Source organism: Brachyhypopomus gauderio, chromosome 6 (genome assembly GCF_052324685.1).
Source record: "Brachyhypopomus gauderio isolate BG-103 chromosome 6, BGAUD_0.2, whole genome shotgun sequence".
In the NCBI taxonomy this organism is placed as follows: Eukaryota; Metazoa; Chordata; class Actinopteri; order Gymnotiformes; family Hypopomidae; genus Brachyhypopomus; species Brachyhypopomus gauderio.
The window spans coordinates 21,313,451-21,332,387 of record NC_135216.1 but is presented as its reverse complement, the minus strand read 5'-3'; the positions used below and the strand labels follow the sequence as shown (position 1 = coordinate 21,332,387).

Sequence of the window (18,937 nt, the reverse complement as noted above, 5' to 3'; positions counted from 1 at the left end):
AGAACTAAAGTCATTGGTGAACCCAGTATAACAACGCCTACATCAAAACAAGCAAATATCAAAATCTACTCCTTCTCCTTGCTTTTGTTTTCTACAATGACAACTGGCTACTTTTCTGGAAATAAATGGCCCTCCTAATGCACTGCGATATAAAATTCCTCATGGATGTATGATTCCGCTGATGTAATTACACCTGTGTCCTCACCAGTGCCAGGGTGAGTTTTTGCAAAATGGTTCGCATGAAGCATTTAGGAAGTGTATATCATTCTGACCGAGTCCAAACTGCCAGCAGCGAGATGAAGAGTACAAGTTCTCACCCAGTGCCTGGATCTATGCCTCTGTTTTTATCCCTCTCTCCGTCATTGTCACTCACTTAGACAATAATTAAGAAAACAGATTAAGCACATCAGTCAGTTACAGAAGATATGTCCACAACAAGCCCCATGCCAATTTCCAGCTAAGAACTGGTATATCTTGGAATAGCACCAAGTTACAAAAATTGTATACTTTGACTGTCGAACTGCATACGCTTTTTGATGTTAATCTGCCAGTGAGTCTATAAAAAGATCACTGCAATGTCCCCCACACCTGTCAGTCATAGAGATTGACAGCTAACTGTGACGGGTACCACACCAATTCACTGGATCGGACACAGCTACTCCCATTGGCCAAAGAGCAAATTTTGGATCTTGGGTCCCACCCCTCACTTTAGCATGCAGTCTGATGTAAAATATATAAATAAGTAAATTCATCTTATATTTCACTCTTCATGTTAACTGGTGATCAAAGGGAATCAGGGAACACACACACATGACAACACATAGATATATACTGTTGCAGTGAGCTAGCGCACACCTTTTTTTCTCTTTTAAGGCAGCATGAAGAGGAGAAAAGAGGGTGGGTGGGAGGATGGAAACTCGAATTCCTGATAACAGATGACTCACAGGGTGCACAGGAGACACCTCACTTACTGTTCCTGCTTCCTTTATCCAAACTGTACTACCATCTCAACATTGTCATACAGAAGCTCAATCTGGAAACTGACTCAGATCTATCAGAATGAAATTCATAAGTGATACTCTAGCACAATATAGTTTGATATTGTATTCTATTGCACTTAAAGTCTGATATAGACCTTTATACTTATTTTACCACTTGTATGACCAAGCACTGATTCCTGTATTTTAACAGTATTCCAGTTCTATGGCTTCTTGAACTGTTCTGGCTAGGACACAATCTATGAGTAAATGAAAAAAGTACTTTTGTAAGTAGCTCTGAATAGAAGCATCTACCAAATGCAGAATATGTAAATGTCAGTTCACGTTAACTTTATCACAAAAGTTAATTTAAAGTCTTCAAACACATTCTTCATTGGATCAGTAATGATCAACATTAGATATTCCCTCTCATGGGTGTAGTACATTACAAAGAAGAGATGAGTTGAAATTGGGGGGTATAGACTGTACCTTGGGAGAATCTGCCGCTGTTCTCAGAGTCTCTCACGATTTATCATCTTAAGGGCCTTGCAAAATTTCAAGTGCATGAGTGATTTTTGCTTTACGACCTGGTATCTTATTCACATGGTATTAAGAAGCAAATAGAGTGATGCAGAATGTTTTCTGCCTTCGCAAATATAGAAATAAATATATTGTTGATAACATTGGACTATGGCAGGCTTAATTTCTAGCAGATATTTTTCTTCCTGAGCTGAATTGAAATATGCCCTAATGATTTGGAGAGACAGTGGCACACATGGGATGTCGGTTCTTCTTTTGTTGTTAATTAAGACAAAAAACAGCCTGTTACCTGTTTTCCTGGTAATTTCACCCCGGAGGTACTCAACATTCAATTCCACAATCAGCTTGCAGAATTTAGATTTGACTTGAGATAAGTATTACACAAAATGATGGTATTTTTACCTATATTATTTTTTTTTCCAAACATAACACTTCACACTTTTAAAGTGTAAAAAAATAATCAAGTCTTCTTTGTCAATCATTAGCACTGCCAATTAACACTTCTGCTTAACCTTCTTGATTAAATGCAAATCTGAAGAGCTTTAGATTAGCATTAAGGTGAGTTAGATTGACAGCTACTGACGGTGCGGTGCTTGTGTTTAAATTAGGTCAACTACTGATAGCCTCGTTCAAACCTGGGGTGAAGATTTTGTGTTAATGAAAAGCCTCAGTATTGCCTCGGAGATCAAACCCTTGCCACCTTATCATCATCAAAATACAAGCTCAAATGCACCTTTTATATAATCAGTTTAGAGTTCCTGGTGTACATGCACAATAATGGCTGTGACAAGAAACGTGTTTATATGTTTCTTAAAGAGTGCATTGGGTAAAGGAACACCCATCTGCCACATACTGTACCCGGTCCCCTGAAATACTGGATTCCTATTGGAGTCCAATTTCGCATGTTATCTGTTGTCGGGTATTGGCTGCACTTGGTCGTACAGCATCATCTGATTAAAAGATTATCTGCCTTTCAGTTGCTTTGAATCGTACTCCACCAGTCATAAATGGGCAGGTTAACAAGTTTGTCCCACTAATCGATTGATTTAATTGATTTCAACTAACTGATTTCATTACATGCAGCTATGTTCTGAAGCAAACTGTTAAAATATTGTTGTCTCTATTCAACCTGCAGGTCAGGCCTGCCCTTTTTAGAGAGCCTCTATCCACTGGGTTTATGTCATGTCATCCCTCTGTCATCATCTTATCAGTCCTCCCATGTATATACGCAGTGTAGCTCTGGGATTATTAGAATGAAGGTTCTCTACTGAACATTTTTGTCTTGGTCCAGAATTAGGTTTAGCCTCGGAAACCAGTATAGACTCCACTATTGCATGCACAGCGAACCAGATGAATTGGCCCATCTTGCTTTGTGAAGGCTACTAAAAGCCCCGCTGCCAGAGAGAATCAGCGCAAAGCAGCCAGCGTGCACATTCATCAATCTGAACGGCATATGGATGAGCTGATCTCATGTGAGGTAGCTAAGATCATTTTGTAAAGAACTGTTATTTGCCAGCGTCATGCTCTCATATGAGCAGCTCCAGGTTTGGTGTTGCCAACATTAGTCACTCAGCAGCCCTCTTTGATTCTTCGAGATATGTTGAGATGTAAATATTTTTTCAGTAGTGTGACAATCAAATTCAAAGCAGTAGAGCTATTTACTAGATTCTGCTCACTCATCCACATCCACACACATACATACCCCCCCCCCCACACACACACACACACACAACAAACACAAAACACACACACCTCAATGCAGTTAAGTGTCTATAACCTTCCAAAGAATTTCTGTTGCTGGCTTGTCCTGTATTTTTAGTCCAAGGTAAACATAGTTCACATTTACGTATGATATGCCAATATGAAAGTCTTTTGAACTTTGAAAGATTGTTCCAGCCCCACAAAATGTCCAAAATATTCCTGCAGTGCCTGTGACTCTTAACTCCAAAAGGTTGCAATGCCTGTTAGGCCAGGCCATGACTGACACCCCATACATCGTTTTCTTGCATGCCTCAATATAACAAACTGAAGCTAAGCATGCACTGTATGAACATGCTTGATACTGATAACTCCTATATTTGCGCCTTCAACAGACTCGTCATTGCTCTCACACCATGCAGGTGACTCTCTGCTGCCATCCTGTCCCATCCTTTTGTCTGTCAGTGGTCAACTTCTGATCACAGGACTGTTACTGGCCGCATATTATTGGATGGTAGAGCACTTACGACCCAGCAGTGACACTCAAATGAATACCAAACCCTGAGAAACACTGCTGTGCCTGTGCAAGGTCTCCTCCATACGTGCATATGTATGTGTGTATATGTTTTAAAAGGTCTCTGGCACTAATCACATTCATGCTGATCACTACATCTAAACTAACTAAAATACCAGCATGATATACCAACCGTATTCCTTGTTTCACACTAAATTAGGCATCCCTTGCAGGCAGAGCTCCAGCGCCCAGCAAAAGTCTGGCAACACATGCATACAGTCCTTCATCAACAGCTCCATGAAATCATCTTCCCTGATGGTGACTGACCTCACAAAGCATCGGTTATGGTACAAACCTATCCAGCATGAAAAGTAGCGCCATTTTTCAGTTGCAGCACATGCCCATGTCTTTTGGGACTGGGATGCATGCCACCACCTGCTCATTTCAGCAGCTGAAAACAAAAGATGGCCAAACACCAACAGATGTCAATTAGGGTTAGAGCTTGATGATGAGTAGCAAGAAACAGATCCAAGCCAAATAGATGTCAAGCTCTTTCCCGTCTCTGCAGACGTGTTTAACCGAACACTTGCCAAAACAATGCTGAGCATTTATTTGCACTGAAGTCAAATGCAAGCTCTCTAAATGACGGAACTGACTTTTGAGAACACGCCCTTTCCTCCTCAGAGCTGTTGAAGATCAGATGCAAGGAAGTAGGGAGAGGCTATGAATCTCTTTTTTGCCAACATCTGATCGCACGATAACTAAATCTTTACAACCGTATCGTTACCTGCATTGATAGCCCATATCCTTTGAGCGAGAGTAGGCCGTCATTCAGGCGCAGATGTCGAGCGCCGACTCCAGGCCCTGATCTGGGAGCAGCCCTCAATCATACTTTTACTGAACGTATACGCCATGGGCCGAGCTCCGCCAAGACCAGCAATTCCAGCCGTTCTTCAGCTAGACTTCGCTTTGACAGTGGATCAATGCGTTTTGATTGGGCTCTATCACGGCTCTGTCAAGACCAGGCTTAAAGAGGGCCCGAGGCCACGGGGAAATCTGGCCAGAGCTGAACATCCTTGGAATAACCTCTCCTGCTCAGAGCTTGTGCCCAAGGCCTGTCATATCACCCTACCCTTTAAACCACTGAGACATGCCATAAAGCTTAAAAATTGTATGGGATAAAGGACTGACCTTTTTTTTATGTATTTAAAAAATGGATGACATGTGATGAATCTTCAGTTTTATAGAGGTTAACAGTTAACCAAATTTTTCCTTCATGTAATGCTAAAATGCTAATGCTAAAATGAGTTTCTTTATCCACTGAGGTGATTTACTTATACGAGAGTAATGCACTAATGTGTCTACCATATATCATCATAAAGATGTTTTTTGGGTTCAAAGTGCTGAATCTTAAAAAAAAAAAAAATCAAAATGACATATGAGGATGATTACACTGCACATGCGGTATCATTACTACGATGATTTCATGTTTAAAAGAAAATACATCAATTTTGAGATTTAAATTATATCTTAACGTCAGATGTATGTTTATGGTAGAGAAACTATAATTATTAGAGCTAATTAACAAAAATTGTTCCAGATATTGAATACAAAGTAATTAATTACTTTTGAATGTCATGGGAAAAGTAAATGTGTCTATCAAATTGATGGTCACTAAATGTACAGTAAAATATAGCTCTGCTTATTTCAAAGCTGTCTCCACTCTCATAGATCACCTTAATTACCCCCACACCAACACACACACACACACACACACACACACACACACACACACACTCTCTCTCTTAGTGCTACCCACCGTCCTGGTGCAGCAAACCAGGTTTATGCGCATTTAAAGGCACTCGTGCTCTGGTTCAGAAACTCTGACTGACAAGCACTTGCGTGAGCGCCTCACCACTGCCGCCAATCATTAGCTTCAGCTCTCTTGCCTGCGAACAAAAGGTTCATGATGAAACTTCTAATTGGTGTGTCCAGCTGCGCGCCTGTGTGCTGTCTCCACATGTCTTTCCCCTGAACACCTTTGAGCACGGGCAACGTTCATCTCTGCGGCCGCTTTGATCCTCGACACCTCAAGCATTGCGGGCGAGCAGGGCTTCCCGGTCGTGCATACATTAAGACAGCAGATATTGATTTTTAGCTTTCCGCTCTGCTGTGCGACCCCTCCCCCACCCCTGTCCTGTTCTTTCTGCACAGAGAGATGAATGACACGCCAAGGCCAGATTAGATGAACCTGTGATTGGCTATCATAGCCTTGGGAACTGGGGGTGTAATTAATGGCAACCCACATCTCAGCCGCACACCCAGTGAGGTGCCTGCTGCCGTCTCTCAGCAAAGTCATGCTAACATGAATACTGTTCACAGAAAACCAGGGGCAGACCTACCAGTAAGGAGTTGCCCACTAAGCTCAATACAGATTTGTAGATCCGACCAGATTTGGTAGAAATGCTTCTGCAAATCAATAGACTTTATTTAACCCAATAGCTGTTGGGAACAAGGGCGTTGAGCGAATGCTGTCTTTCAACCTGTTGGTAGCTGCATTCAAAAGAAAAGATGGAAAGGGAACTGAACAGCTTGAATCGACAGAATTTATAATAAGTGACAATAGGAAGGATGATTGCACTTTGGAATAGGCTCACTGCTCATGTGATAAAAATATTAAACATAAGTTGCTGGAATTGGATAAATACACAATGAAAACATTGATTTCTGTTCTTTTGACATGAAAAACTTCTGTAGTAACTATGAGCAACAGACTCTGAACCCAAGATGGAGTTGCTAACAGTGTTTTTTTTTTACTCCACGAATATCTAAATAAGAACCAAATAAAGGAAGCAGATGGGCCCCATCTCGAGCTGTCAACAGCGCAAGTGGAGTCATCTTTAACTAAAACACCATTCAATATTTATCATGGAAATATTAAACCTTTTCACTTTAACAACAAGACACCTCTGATTCAGATCTTTCCCACTATTTTCACTATTGAGTTAGGACAAGCAAAGCTAAATCTGATGTGATCTGAGACCTAAATTGCTGCTTCATTGTTCATGGATGGTTCACAAAATATGGATGGTGTTCAACAACCTACAACCATAAGCTTAATTAAAGCACTCCTTTACTTTATCTACTCCTGACAGTGTATGTATCAGTAATGCTCCAAAATGTGTGTTATTATAACTATGATACTGATATCACTTAATTTCAGACGTATAGGGATTTTGTGAGATGAAGGTACAGTTCATTCCACTTGTTTAATATTGTAACTAATATTGTAAAGGGTACAATGCCTGCTCACCCTCTCTCACTTATTCTTTTCCCATTTCTCTGAAATTATACAAAGGGAGCATACACTGAGACTGGTGATGGATGAGCTCTCATCTTCTCCTCCGTTTTTCTTTCGTTTTCTCCCTTATTTCTCAGTTACACAGAATGTGACCACAGCAGGACACAAGTTCTGGTAACCTCTTAATACTGCAAAGCCATGGGCAATGAAGTATGTGTATATATGTGTGGAACAGAGATAGAGAAAAAGAGAGAGAGAAAAAGCAAGAAAGAGAGAAGGCAAGAAACAGGAAAATGAATTACAGAAACTAAGGGACCAGCATTGGGGAATGGAAGAGACAAAGGTAATGGAGTATTGCAGTGAAAATGTGTCTCATGTCAAAGAACCGCACTGATTAAGCATTGTACCTCAAGCTGCCTCAGAAAACCCGACCTCAGTGGACTGTTCCCATGAGTCCAAGAGAAACCCAATGCAATCATAACCCCTAAGGGCACCCTTGCTAGCTAATTGAACCAAGGATACACATAATGGTATCAAGAAGAAAACAAGATTAAGTGGCAGGCCAGCATACATCACATCACCCTTCAAAGATGGCAACTATGGATTCTGAAGACTCATCACGTCAAAACGCACAGTGAAGTCATCACAGCGTTACCATTCAGGCCCTCTGGTATTCTCCTGAAGGAACAACGCAGCAAGCAGAGCAAGCACAATATTTGCAAATGAATCATTTAATAATCCAAATGTTCTTTTATGTGAATCTCTAGAAAATATGCCCTACAGTGTATCAGTGGCCTTGGCTCCACTGAATGGAGCCTCCCAGATATCCATGCTAGTCTATTATTTTTCATTTTTAAAGAAGCTCTTCGTTCAGGTTCTTGCTGCAATGTTAATGTTCAGCAGTACTGAGTCCTTATGTGTGCATGGACCATTTGTGGCCCAATATTTTTATGAGAACAATGGAAGAAAGTTTAAATAAAAAGTTTTCATAAGTGAAATGTTTTTAATGAAAACAGCTAAACCACAAAAAATATTCACAAATATTTCCCTTATATATAGTATTTTATGTAGAGTTGTTATGAAAGGAATGCTTTAAAACAGCAATGTCAAAGTATTCAGTAAAGTATACTTTACAAGCATATGTGATTAAATTAGCCCAGGGCTTCCAAATTCAGTATAAGTCATGGTCATGGTCCTGTGGTAGGTAACAGGTCTTGTGACCAGAAGGTCATGGGTTCGATTCCCAGATCTGAGGCCATGACTGAGGTGCCCTTGAGCAAGGCATGACTGAGGTGCTCCCAGGGCTAGGGCTGCCCACCGCTCTGGGCACGTGTGATCCACAGCCTCCTAGTAATCACTAGTGTGTGTTTGTGTGTGTGCTCTAATTGCACAGATGGCTAAAATGTGGCACATTTGATTTCAAATTACCTAGAAACATCACCTGACATTAGGTTTAAATTTTTGTTCAGTTGAAATGTAATGAAAAAAAAACCATTTCATTGTAGTGAATCTTTTCTCTTTGAATAACAAAAATATTTTAAAGTTTTTAAATATTTAAAATTTTGTGGTAAAACCTGAACAGTTCATTATGAAGTGATAAATGTGATCATTTACATCAACGTTACTACCAAAATGTTTTTATTCACAAGGAACTCCTTTTTAAATTTACTCAAAGTAATGGTTCATGGCACAGATCAAGTAAGATACAACACACACTGTAAAGGAATAATGAGGTCTGAATTTGTGTTGTGTTTTAGTTCCCCTTTCTATAGCAACTAAAGGAATTACTTATCTCTAGAAACCACCTCATCACATAAATGTGAAGAAAACATAATAAAACCAACATCTTGACACCATATGTGTGTCATAAATAATGTTTAAATCCCTCGTATTTCTGACATCCCCATCTTTGACTGCAGATTCTTAGATAAAAAAATATCACAAGTTTTCATAGTCAACGATCCATTTAAACTTGTCAACAACCCCCTTTATAGGTTAGCAAAAGCAGTGAGGGCATTAATAGTAAGACAGTAAGGCAGTTTCCAAAATGCCCTGCAATCCATCTACTAACAGGCCACAACTGAGAAAAGTCGCAGAATACAAGTCCAAGTCAAGTCATGAGTCTTTAGGCTGGAGTCCAAGTCAAGTCACAAATATTTTGCCTAACATCCAAGTCAAGTCACAACTCAATACCAGGATAAGCTTAGGGACAGGAGATGGAAAATAACTACTGTATACCCTCACTCACTGGCCACTTTATTAGGTACACCTTGCTAGTACTGGGTTGAACCCCCCTTTTCCTTCAGAACTGCCTTAATCCTTCATGGCATAGATTCAACAAGGTACTGGAAACATTCCTAAGAGCGTCTGGTCCATATTGACATGATAGCATCACGCAATTGCTGCAGATTTGTCGGCTGCACATCCATGATGGGAATCTCCCATTCCACCACATCCCAAAGGTGCTCTATTGGATTGAGATCTGGTAACTGTAGAGGCCATTTGAGTACAGTGAACTCATTGTCGTGTTCAAGAAACCAGTCTGAGAAATCAGTCTGGTTCACGCTTTATGACATGGCATGTTATCGTGCTGGAAGTAGACATCAGAAGATGGGTACACTGTGGTCATAAAGGGATGGACATGGTCAGCAACAATACTCAGGTAGGCTGTGGCGTTGACACGATGCTCAATTGGTACTAATGGTCCAAAGTGGACAAGGAAAATTTCCCCCGCACCATTGCACTACCACCAGCCTGAACCATCGAAACAAAGTAGGATGCATCCATGCTTTCATGTTGCTGACACCAAATTCTGACTCTACCATCCAAACGTCACAGCAGAAATCGAGACTCATCAGACAAGGCAACATTTTTCCAATCTTCTATTGTCCAATTTTGGTGAGCCTGCGCAAATTGTAGCCTCAGGTTCCTGTTCATAGCTAGCAGGAGTCACACCCGGTGTGGTCTTTTGCTGCTGTAGACCATCCGCCTCAAAGTTTGACGTGTTGTGCATTCAGAGTTGCTCTTCTGCATGCCTCGGTTTTAACAACTGGTTATTTGAGTTACTGTTACCCATCTTTCAGCTCGAACCAGTCTGGCCATTCTCCTCTGACCTCTGGCATCAACACCAACAACCATGCAATGTTCAGCGTGTTCATGTCAGTTAAATGCCACGTTCATGCCACTTAAATCACCTTTCCCCATTCTGATGCTCAGTTTGAACTGCAGCAAATAAGAACCTAATAAGGTGGCTGGTGAGTGTATATTACATTGGTAGCCCCTATTGTCCCCCATTATCGGCCACTTCCTTGTACAGCATTTTTCATGTTTTACTGCCGCTGAGAATAAAAAAAATAAGAATAAGAATAATAAGAATAAGATTTTTAAAATAATGAAATATTTAATGAAAAATATAATGAAAATGAAAAATATAATGAAAAAATCAAGCAAAAAATCAGATATGTAAACTATTTAAATATCACTAACAATTACCTAATTTTGCATGCTCAAATCTATATAAAACGCATAATTTATTTTCGTTCCGCAAGGTGTCTCGGTGTAAAATGATCTTAACGTGGTGGCAATATTAGGGAATGTCCATCTTTACTCAAGATATTAACGTCAAAGTAAACAAAAATATAATTACAGAAAATCTTGGGCATTCATTTACACACGTATCACTCCTGTAAAACAATATTTGTAGCAAGTAAAACACTTCAATGTTTTACAGTTAACTTAAAATACTCTAGGACATTTTTGATGTTTGTTTACAAGTTACAACACTAATTGGGGCTACTATGCTACCTGTAATGATGGCTATGTGGCTAACATAAACTAAACAAACATATCTGGGTCTGTTTTCAGGTGACTTATGAAGTTTGATGTGGTTGTTCCAGTGTCTTTAATTTGTTTCCCACATTCTATACACGTTGCTTCCTTCGGTTATGTCCACGGATTTTAAACTCCATATAACCAAAGACTCCATGTATGGTACTCCAGCCGTAGCCATAGCAACCCTTGTTTGTTTATATCTAACACTTCTCTCCGATTTCCCGTGCGTGATAAGTGGATGTTGTGATACGTCATGAGAAATGGGGATGTGTCCCAATGTACCGAAACAAAGGTAAGGATTTATGGCAACATAAAGATACAAAGAAAGTATTTTTTTCTGTAACTTTTGCACACAGGACATGGATAATGTAATGACTTATTGTGCACTTTATGAGTTATTTTAGACAAGTCCGAGCCAAGTCGAGAGTCATTAGGGATGAGTTTCAAGTCATGTCTGAAGTCTATTGATAGGCGACTTAAGTGCGACTTCGACTTGAGTCGCTCACTCAGAGTAGTCGCTCACAAGTAGTGCAGGCCATGTCAAAGGGTCATAATCGTGTTTCCACTTCATCCACCATTCTAGCCATATAACCACCTAATGAACAGGAAGTGCAGTGTTAATAGCACAGACCACCTCTCTTCCTGTCTAAGATGTGCATGTTTTCCATTGGTCAAGGAAAGGGTAGTACTGCACCCTGAAAATGACTGATTGCAAATAAGTGTGATTTTTCCCACTGTCTCACTAGAGCAGAATATCAATATAGCTTTTCAATTATCATCCAGCCCTGAGTGAGGGCCAGACATTGATGAAGGGGAGAGAGAGACAGAGAGAGAAGGACTGGGGGAGAAGGGGGGGGGGGGTCCAATCATTTTCTCACAAAATAACTATGAATGATTTGTATCAGCAGCCATTATTTCCCCATGGTAGTCTATGGCAATCTTCATCATCATTTCAAAAAACACATCGTGTAAGGTGCATACTGTATGAAGATCAGTATTACTGCTTTCACAGCCTTCAAAAGTGTGAAACTCTAACAAATCTCAAACCGTTTGAAGTTGACCTCAAAAACAATCCTTGTATTGAATTTGTCTTTATCCATTTACATGCACTACCAAAACTGCTGTCAATCTTTAGTCACAGAAAACTATCCCAAGTGCCATGACACATACACAGAAGCACATTAATGACCTGGGGTTCGAAACACATACAAATATAGGTGCACACAGAATTGCCCTACCACAAGACTCATTTTCCCCATATTTACTCAGAAATGGCAGTCATCAGAAAGGCTTCAGGAAAATTGCATTAATATGATGAGTATGCACATATGCATATGTGTGTACACACACAAACACACACACACACAAACAACAGCAGTCATGCATTAACATCACTGTCCTAGGGACCGGGTAGCATATGGAGAACGTATCACTCACAGCCACATGCACATGCAAGTGCGCTCACACACACACACACACACACACACACACACACACACACACACACACACACACACACACACACACACACACAGAGAGAGAGATATGCTTCTACTCACAGAATGAAGCAGACGACACCAGCAGGTAATAGGAGAGGACTGGCTCGGATGCAAGCCGGCTGCGTCCCGTCGGGAGCACTGACAGAATCCAGGGAAGAGGGGAATGAGAGACAAATATCCGAGGATCCCACAGAGGTGGGAGGGGGGCTGTAGGAGGCAGGGGAAATGCGTGGGATCAGATCTTTTGCTTCTTTTTTTTTAATTGGAGCACCAGCTTTGAAGGATTTCCTCTTTCTTTCCACTTCTGCCTTCCCCGCCGGTAAGGTAGCAGTTTACCCAGACGCACTCAGACTCCTTGCTTTGACCTCTGCTACATCAACAATCCCTCTAGGTGTGACAGAGAAAAAAAATCTTTCGAAAAAAATATCCAGCAGGGGTAAATTAACTCAGTTCCTTACTCCCCCACCCCACCCCTGTCTCTCACACTCTTTTAAGAACAGAGAGATGGAGACAGGGATGACTGAGAGGACAGAGAGAAGCAGAAGAGAAGAAAAGAAAAACCTAGAGAGGAGAGAATATTTGGTTTAAGCCGAAGGAAGAAAGGCCTCTTCCCTGCTCCAGTTGTCCTCTCGTCTCTCGTTCACTCTCCTGTCCTCACTAGCTCTTTCCCTGCAATATTGTCTCCTTCACTGTCTGTCACAGGAGGGGAGTGGGAGACAAAAACTGAGAAGAAAAGAACAAGAAAAATAGCCCGAACTTCAAAGGGACAACAGTGTATATCTGTGGCACCTGTTTCCTCTATTATCTGTCCTTTTTGCTGTTCCTTGTTTTTTCTTGCCTTTCTCTTGGTCTCTCGCTCTGTCTCTGTCTCTCTCTCTCACACACACTCTATATCCACTGAGCAACTTCAGCTATCTAATCAAACTGTCTTAAATTCTCTCAGGGTACCTCTTTTAAAGTGATTTGTCTATGTCACCTATTCTCTCTGCTTTGGCAGGGATAAGAACCTACTAAGGGCGAAATGACACATTTACTCCCCTCACTTCTCAAAATTCATTCCATACCTCTCCTCTCTCCTTCATTTTATGTTTTTCAGACATGTCCCTATGCCACTCACAATGCAAAAGGAGCTGCCTGACTCAATGTTTTTTCTCTTTAATATATGATTTCTTTAAACACAAGTTCAAAGAAATAAATTTACTTGTGTGAAGTTTAAAAAAAAAAAGGAAAGTGAAAATCAAATTTAAAAAATGTGCAAGCCAGACGTTCCACCCAAAAAAGGAAGGAGGATGTTAAAACCCCTCAGATATGAGTACACTGAGACATGTCAAGAGATGGTATACCACAGTGTGGTTGTGGCAAAAACTTCACCGACTTCTGGGTTCCCATTTTCAATTGCCTTCCAGACAAGAAGTTCAATTATATTTTTTCAAAATGATATGGCTCAGATTCCTTTGAGTAGGTCATGAAACTGAAGGGTTTCTGTATAATCGTAGTGTTTCTGCTCTTGTCCTCCTGTCCTCCCAGTCAAATTCAGATTTGTTGAAGGTTGTTCAGAGTTACAAGAAAGCATTTAATCCCTTATCGAGAATCTGTTCTGTCTGTTAACCCAAGATATTCTGCGTGTCTAAAAGGGACTTTTGAGACCATAACAAATCCCAAATCCTCACTTGAGTCATTGTGCTCCCAGGACCAAGTTTAAGGGTGAGCCAGGCTGCTGGAGGAAAACCAGGTGTATTCTGAGAGCATCTGTGAAAGGGCAAAGGTCACTGGTACAGTGAGCGGCTGGTGGATAACAACCAGAGGAGGTGAGACGATTCAATGGTGAAGGAACAGTCCTCTGTAGGGCAAGAAACAGCCTGAACATTGGAGAGAGAGAGAAAGAGAGATTAAGAAAGGAAGCAAGAACAAGTTAACAAGTCCCAGAGACAATGAGACAGCATTAAAGAGAGAAAGTGAGGCAATTAAATATGAAACTGACATAAAGAAAGGGCAAATGAGAGGCGGACTTAAATGAGAGCTAAAAGCAAGGTTTTTTATGAGATCGTGGTTAGTCTGCTCCTTCTTCTCGTTTGTTCATGTCCCTCCCTTTCTTACTATTTTTACACATCCCTACAGCCTTCTACAATGTACTTATGCCATCACTCACTGTCCACTGCGTGTGGTTCACTACTCTCATACTCATTCCTTCTCCTTCACTCCTTCCCACCACTGTTGGCTGTCAGTTTCGCTGTGACAGGGTGTGTTATGTTGTCAGGGTGACACAAGATGTGTGGGTGTCAAATTTATCTGGAAAGCCAAATCCAACTTCCACTTCAACAGTGGAACAGAAAACTTCTAGGAGCAAAGTGACCTCTGGCATGAAGGAACTCATTTTTTAAATTTCCTGGCCATTTTTGGCTTGCTGTGGTCATAAGGCTGGTTTACAATTTCTGGGACCTCTGTTGAAATGGAAATACTCTCCTCATTCTGTATCCCACTGTGAAATATAATGGTGTAATATCTAATGAACATTAATTTATCTAGCATTAGGAAAATACATGGTCTTTTAAGGTCTCTTTATAATGTTCATTTGAGACTACACTTGACATTCATACCAGGATCCTTACTTGGACACAACGCAAATACTTCAACAGTAAAATCATAACTGGATTAAAAATGTTCTTTTGTTTGGCAAAGCTGAGTGCCATTGTGAGTGTACGTATGTGGAAAGTTCTGTGACAAACGTTGCCTCAACATTGTCTCTAGCACGTTGGAACATTACGTAAGCCTATTAGCCTCAGCTGGTGCACAGAGGCCCATTGGCAAGATCTGTGTGTGTGTGTGTGTGTGTGTGTGTGTGTGTGTGTGTGTGTGAGAGAGAGAGAAGGGCAGTCAAGTGGCTGCCATGTTTCTAAATGTATCAGTCCACCAGCCAACACCATGCTCTGAGAGTCCACACACACACACGCACATACACACCAGTGCTTAATGCTTTTGACATTAAAATGAGAGATGTGAGTGTTAATAGTTATTAAAGCAAGTTTTGGAAGGTGCTTTTTCAAACCATCCACTCGATAGGCTTTTTGCTTGCTGCACAGCTGGCCATGTTATGGCAAATCAAACCTCGTAAACCCTGCAGGCCCTTCAGTTCTGCAATTCAAAATAACCTTGGAAACACAGAAGCAAACGACACTCCTTCTGTTTTGCTTTTAAACACAAATGACAGATGGATGCAAATGTCACTCAATCCTAGCTCCACAACCATGTAAATCCACCACTTGGAAATAAATGAAATTTAATTATTGTGTGATAATGGTTGCAATGGTGTATGACTTTGTGATGGTATGACAAAGCTTACCGATTTCACAGGACTGCCCATTGAATTGACGAACAGTAAATACTGTGTTTTAAGTGTGTGTGGGAGTGCTGTTTTTGTAAGGCCTCGTCCAAATATGGCACTCTTGATGCTAGAGTGAGCACTCTGTTGTTAACGTGTGTGTGTGTGTGTGTGTGTGTGTGTGTGTGTGTGTGTGTGTGTGTGTGTGTGTGTGTGTGTGTGTGTGTGTGTGTGTGACATTGGCTGCATGTGCTAGAATAAAGGCAAGCGTGACGGTACTGGATCAGGTGTATGGTGGATGTGTGTGTTTCTCAGAACTGATGGGATGTTAATGTTAGAATATCTTCTTTCCAAGAATAATACTTTGGACGGAATAATCCACATGTGTCTGCTGCACAGGATTTCATACAAGGTTAGTGTCTGAGATGGAAATAGTCTACTCTGGATAGCCAAGCACTGGTGTTAATTACTTGGCCACAGATAAGAACTTAAGACTGTTTCTTAACTGAGAATACATTGTAAAGACCACTGGTGGGAATAAACCCACGTGCTTTAGGCAACTGCATGCAATCCTACATGCTCCAGCTCTTACACAAAAAGTGCAGAATGAACAATGGTGGTCAATAAGAGTCAATAAAGCCCTACAGGGTTAAAAGGGGTCTAGTTTAACCATGTAGTGAATTAAATCTCAGCCTGTATTTATCAAATTCTGATTCTGATTCTGAATTAGATTTTGAGATAGAAACAGAGGATCTTTGCCTATTGAACTCTAAATTCTTAGCTATTGAGACACATGAAACTGCCCTCAAATTTACACCATTTATACCAGCGCTTTTATTCTTTGACTCCGAGTTGTATCCTATTCACACTGCACTGATCCAGCAAGATGAAAACATGAGTACAGGTACGTCTGTCACTGCTTGCTCTCAAGGTGATTTGTTGTAACACAAGCACATCTTTTTGGAACTTTCCATCATTTCCCTCACTCTTCCATCATTTATGATCACTGCTCTTGAAAAGTTAGTCACATCATAAAGCCTTTCCTTCATAAATCAGATGGTTGGTATTATTTACCTCACAAAGACGAGACCCACAAAACAACAAATGGACTTACGTTCCAGTGGTCACACAACTTTGCTTGTAGTACATCGTTTTTCAATGATAAGTTACATATTTTTAAAGTTGTTGCTTGAGCTTACATTGTTTTAATGTTTGGAAGCTGATGTGGAAGGATCCTCTTCTGAGATGTAGAGGGACATATTGTAATGGCACACCAGCAATTAGAGGCTATACCACAGCCTCATACGTATCAGCATGTGTGTTAGGGCCATACATCACAGCAGGAATACACAGATTATACGCTTTGCTGCCCCCCCCCCCCCCCCCCCCCCCGCCCTCCCCACCCAAACCCCCTTCATTTTCCACTGCATGCAGTCTAGCAGTAAAGTTAATAACCTTCACACAATCTCTCTCTCTTTCACTTAAACAAGACAGTCACAGTTGTGGCAGCAGCCCAGCTGTAGGCAGCAGTGCCGACAGCAATCGATACTTGTCAGAATTTCAGTCTATATGCAACTTAATGCTAGTGCCCTGCCTTTAACATGAAATACAACCAGAGTTCACAGATGTGGGCATATATTGCGCAGTAACAATATTAGCACGCTGCCTATAGTGTGTGTGTGTGTGTGTGTGTGCGTGTGTGTGTGTGTGTGTGAGAACAGCGGGGAATGAGAAACCAAGGGGATATGGGAATGATATGTTCGACCTGGGTGCCTTGGTTGAGGTTGAACAGTCCTATGACACACACGGTGGTTTATGACTGCTGAGGGTGGGTGGATGGGGCAAATGAGAGAGTGGAAGAGGGGGACATGAGTGATGAGGGGAGAGAGCATGAGTGAAAGAAAGGGGGAAAGGGTGCAAGGGGATGGGGGGATGGATAAAATGGCTGATGGACAAGAGAAATGGGGGGATTTGGAAAAGCCAGCAGTGCAGAGAAAGAATGTGTGTGTGTGTGTGTGTGTGTGTGTGTGTGTGTGTGTGTGTGTGTGTGTGTGTGTGTGTGTGTGGTGGGGTGGGGGGGAGGGGTGGGAACACACTAATTCAGGGAACAATGTCTAAAATGTGTCTTTCTAACAAAAAAGGGATGGAAAGTAGAAATAAAGACAAGACAGATTAGAGAAAAAGAAATAGACTCACCCGCGCTTGTCCCCTCTCTACCACAGTCAGGACTGAGCAGTGCCGCGCTGAGCACGCTGCACTGGCAGAGACACGGAGAGAGGGAGGAACAGAGAGAGGGAGAGGGACAGTGAGAGAGAAAAAAAGGGAGAGAGAGAGACTCAAAGAGAGAGAGGGAGAGAAAGAGAGGGAGAGACAGAGAGAGATCAGCCGACGCCTGCTATGAACGTGCACCGCAGAAATGACTGGTGAAGAATTTAGCCCAAAAAGATGCAAAAGCACTGAAGGACAGAAATGAAGAACAGTGCAGAAAAGCAACTGCTGAGGCACTGTCCCCTAATGGCACTCCATCTCTTCTAGGTACGAGAGAAAAAGCCAAGTAACCTTCAAAGCATGCGCTTTGATAATTATTCATGACAAATGAGAGTCATTGCGTGTGCGCGCGCATACACACACGAGCAGTGTGAGTGCGGGGAGTAGGCTCCACAGGCGGTTGATACCTCAGAGGCTGCTGACTGTTTGTCCTCCGCCTCTCGTCCTCTTCCTTCTCCGAGACGGAGGCTGTGCAGTCGGTGTTTCTCTGCACACTCGTGTTCTGTTTCATCAACACTCCGTTCTGCCTTGTCCTGTTGTGCTGCTCCCTTCTGGAAGAACTGAGCTTTCTGTGTCTCCCGGCAGATGAGGAAACACAACAACTGCACACATGCCTCCGTCTCGCTCTCTCTCTCTATCTCTATCCCTATTGTAACATACTGTGGTACTATTCACCTCGGTGTCCAGCTCAGACAGTAACACACATATCCTGTTCTTTTCCACATCTATTTAGGATCTCCTCTGTGCGGTGGTCTTTCACCAACAAAAGTTCTCACGTTCCATTTTTCTTATTCTTGCAGAAAAAATGAATGACAAGCAATGAAATAATTTTTTTTACCAACCATTTTGAGTTAAGTCAGATAATAGGAGCTCATTGTACCTTTCAAATAGGAGCTCCTTGTACCTTTGTTATCAATAGTTGCTCTTGTCTACCACACAAGGTCCATTCTTTGTACCTTTATAAAACAAGACAACATACACCTTCCACAC

General features: G+C 41.5%; 1 protein-coding gene across 1 annotated transcript in view; it reads right to left on the bottom strand.

Annotated features, from left to right (window-relative positions):
• Positions 1 to 18,532, bottom strand: part of LOC143517275 (glutamate receptor ionotropic, kainate 5) — a 105,742-nt gene extending 87,210 nt beyond the window's left edge. The window contains 3 exon segments of the mRNA XM_077009598.1: positions 12,421 to 14,219; positions 17,876 to 17,936; positions 18,355 to 18,532. The gene's annotated coding sequence lies outside the window, so the exon portion shown is untranslated.
• Positions 18,533 to 18,937: the final 405 nt, after the last annotated feature.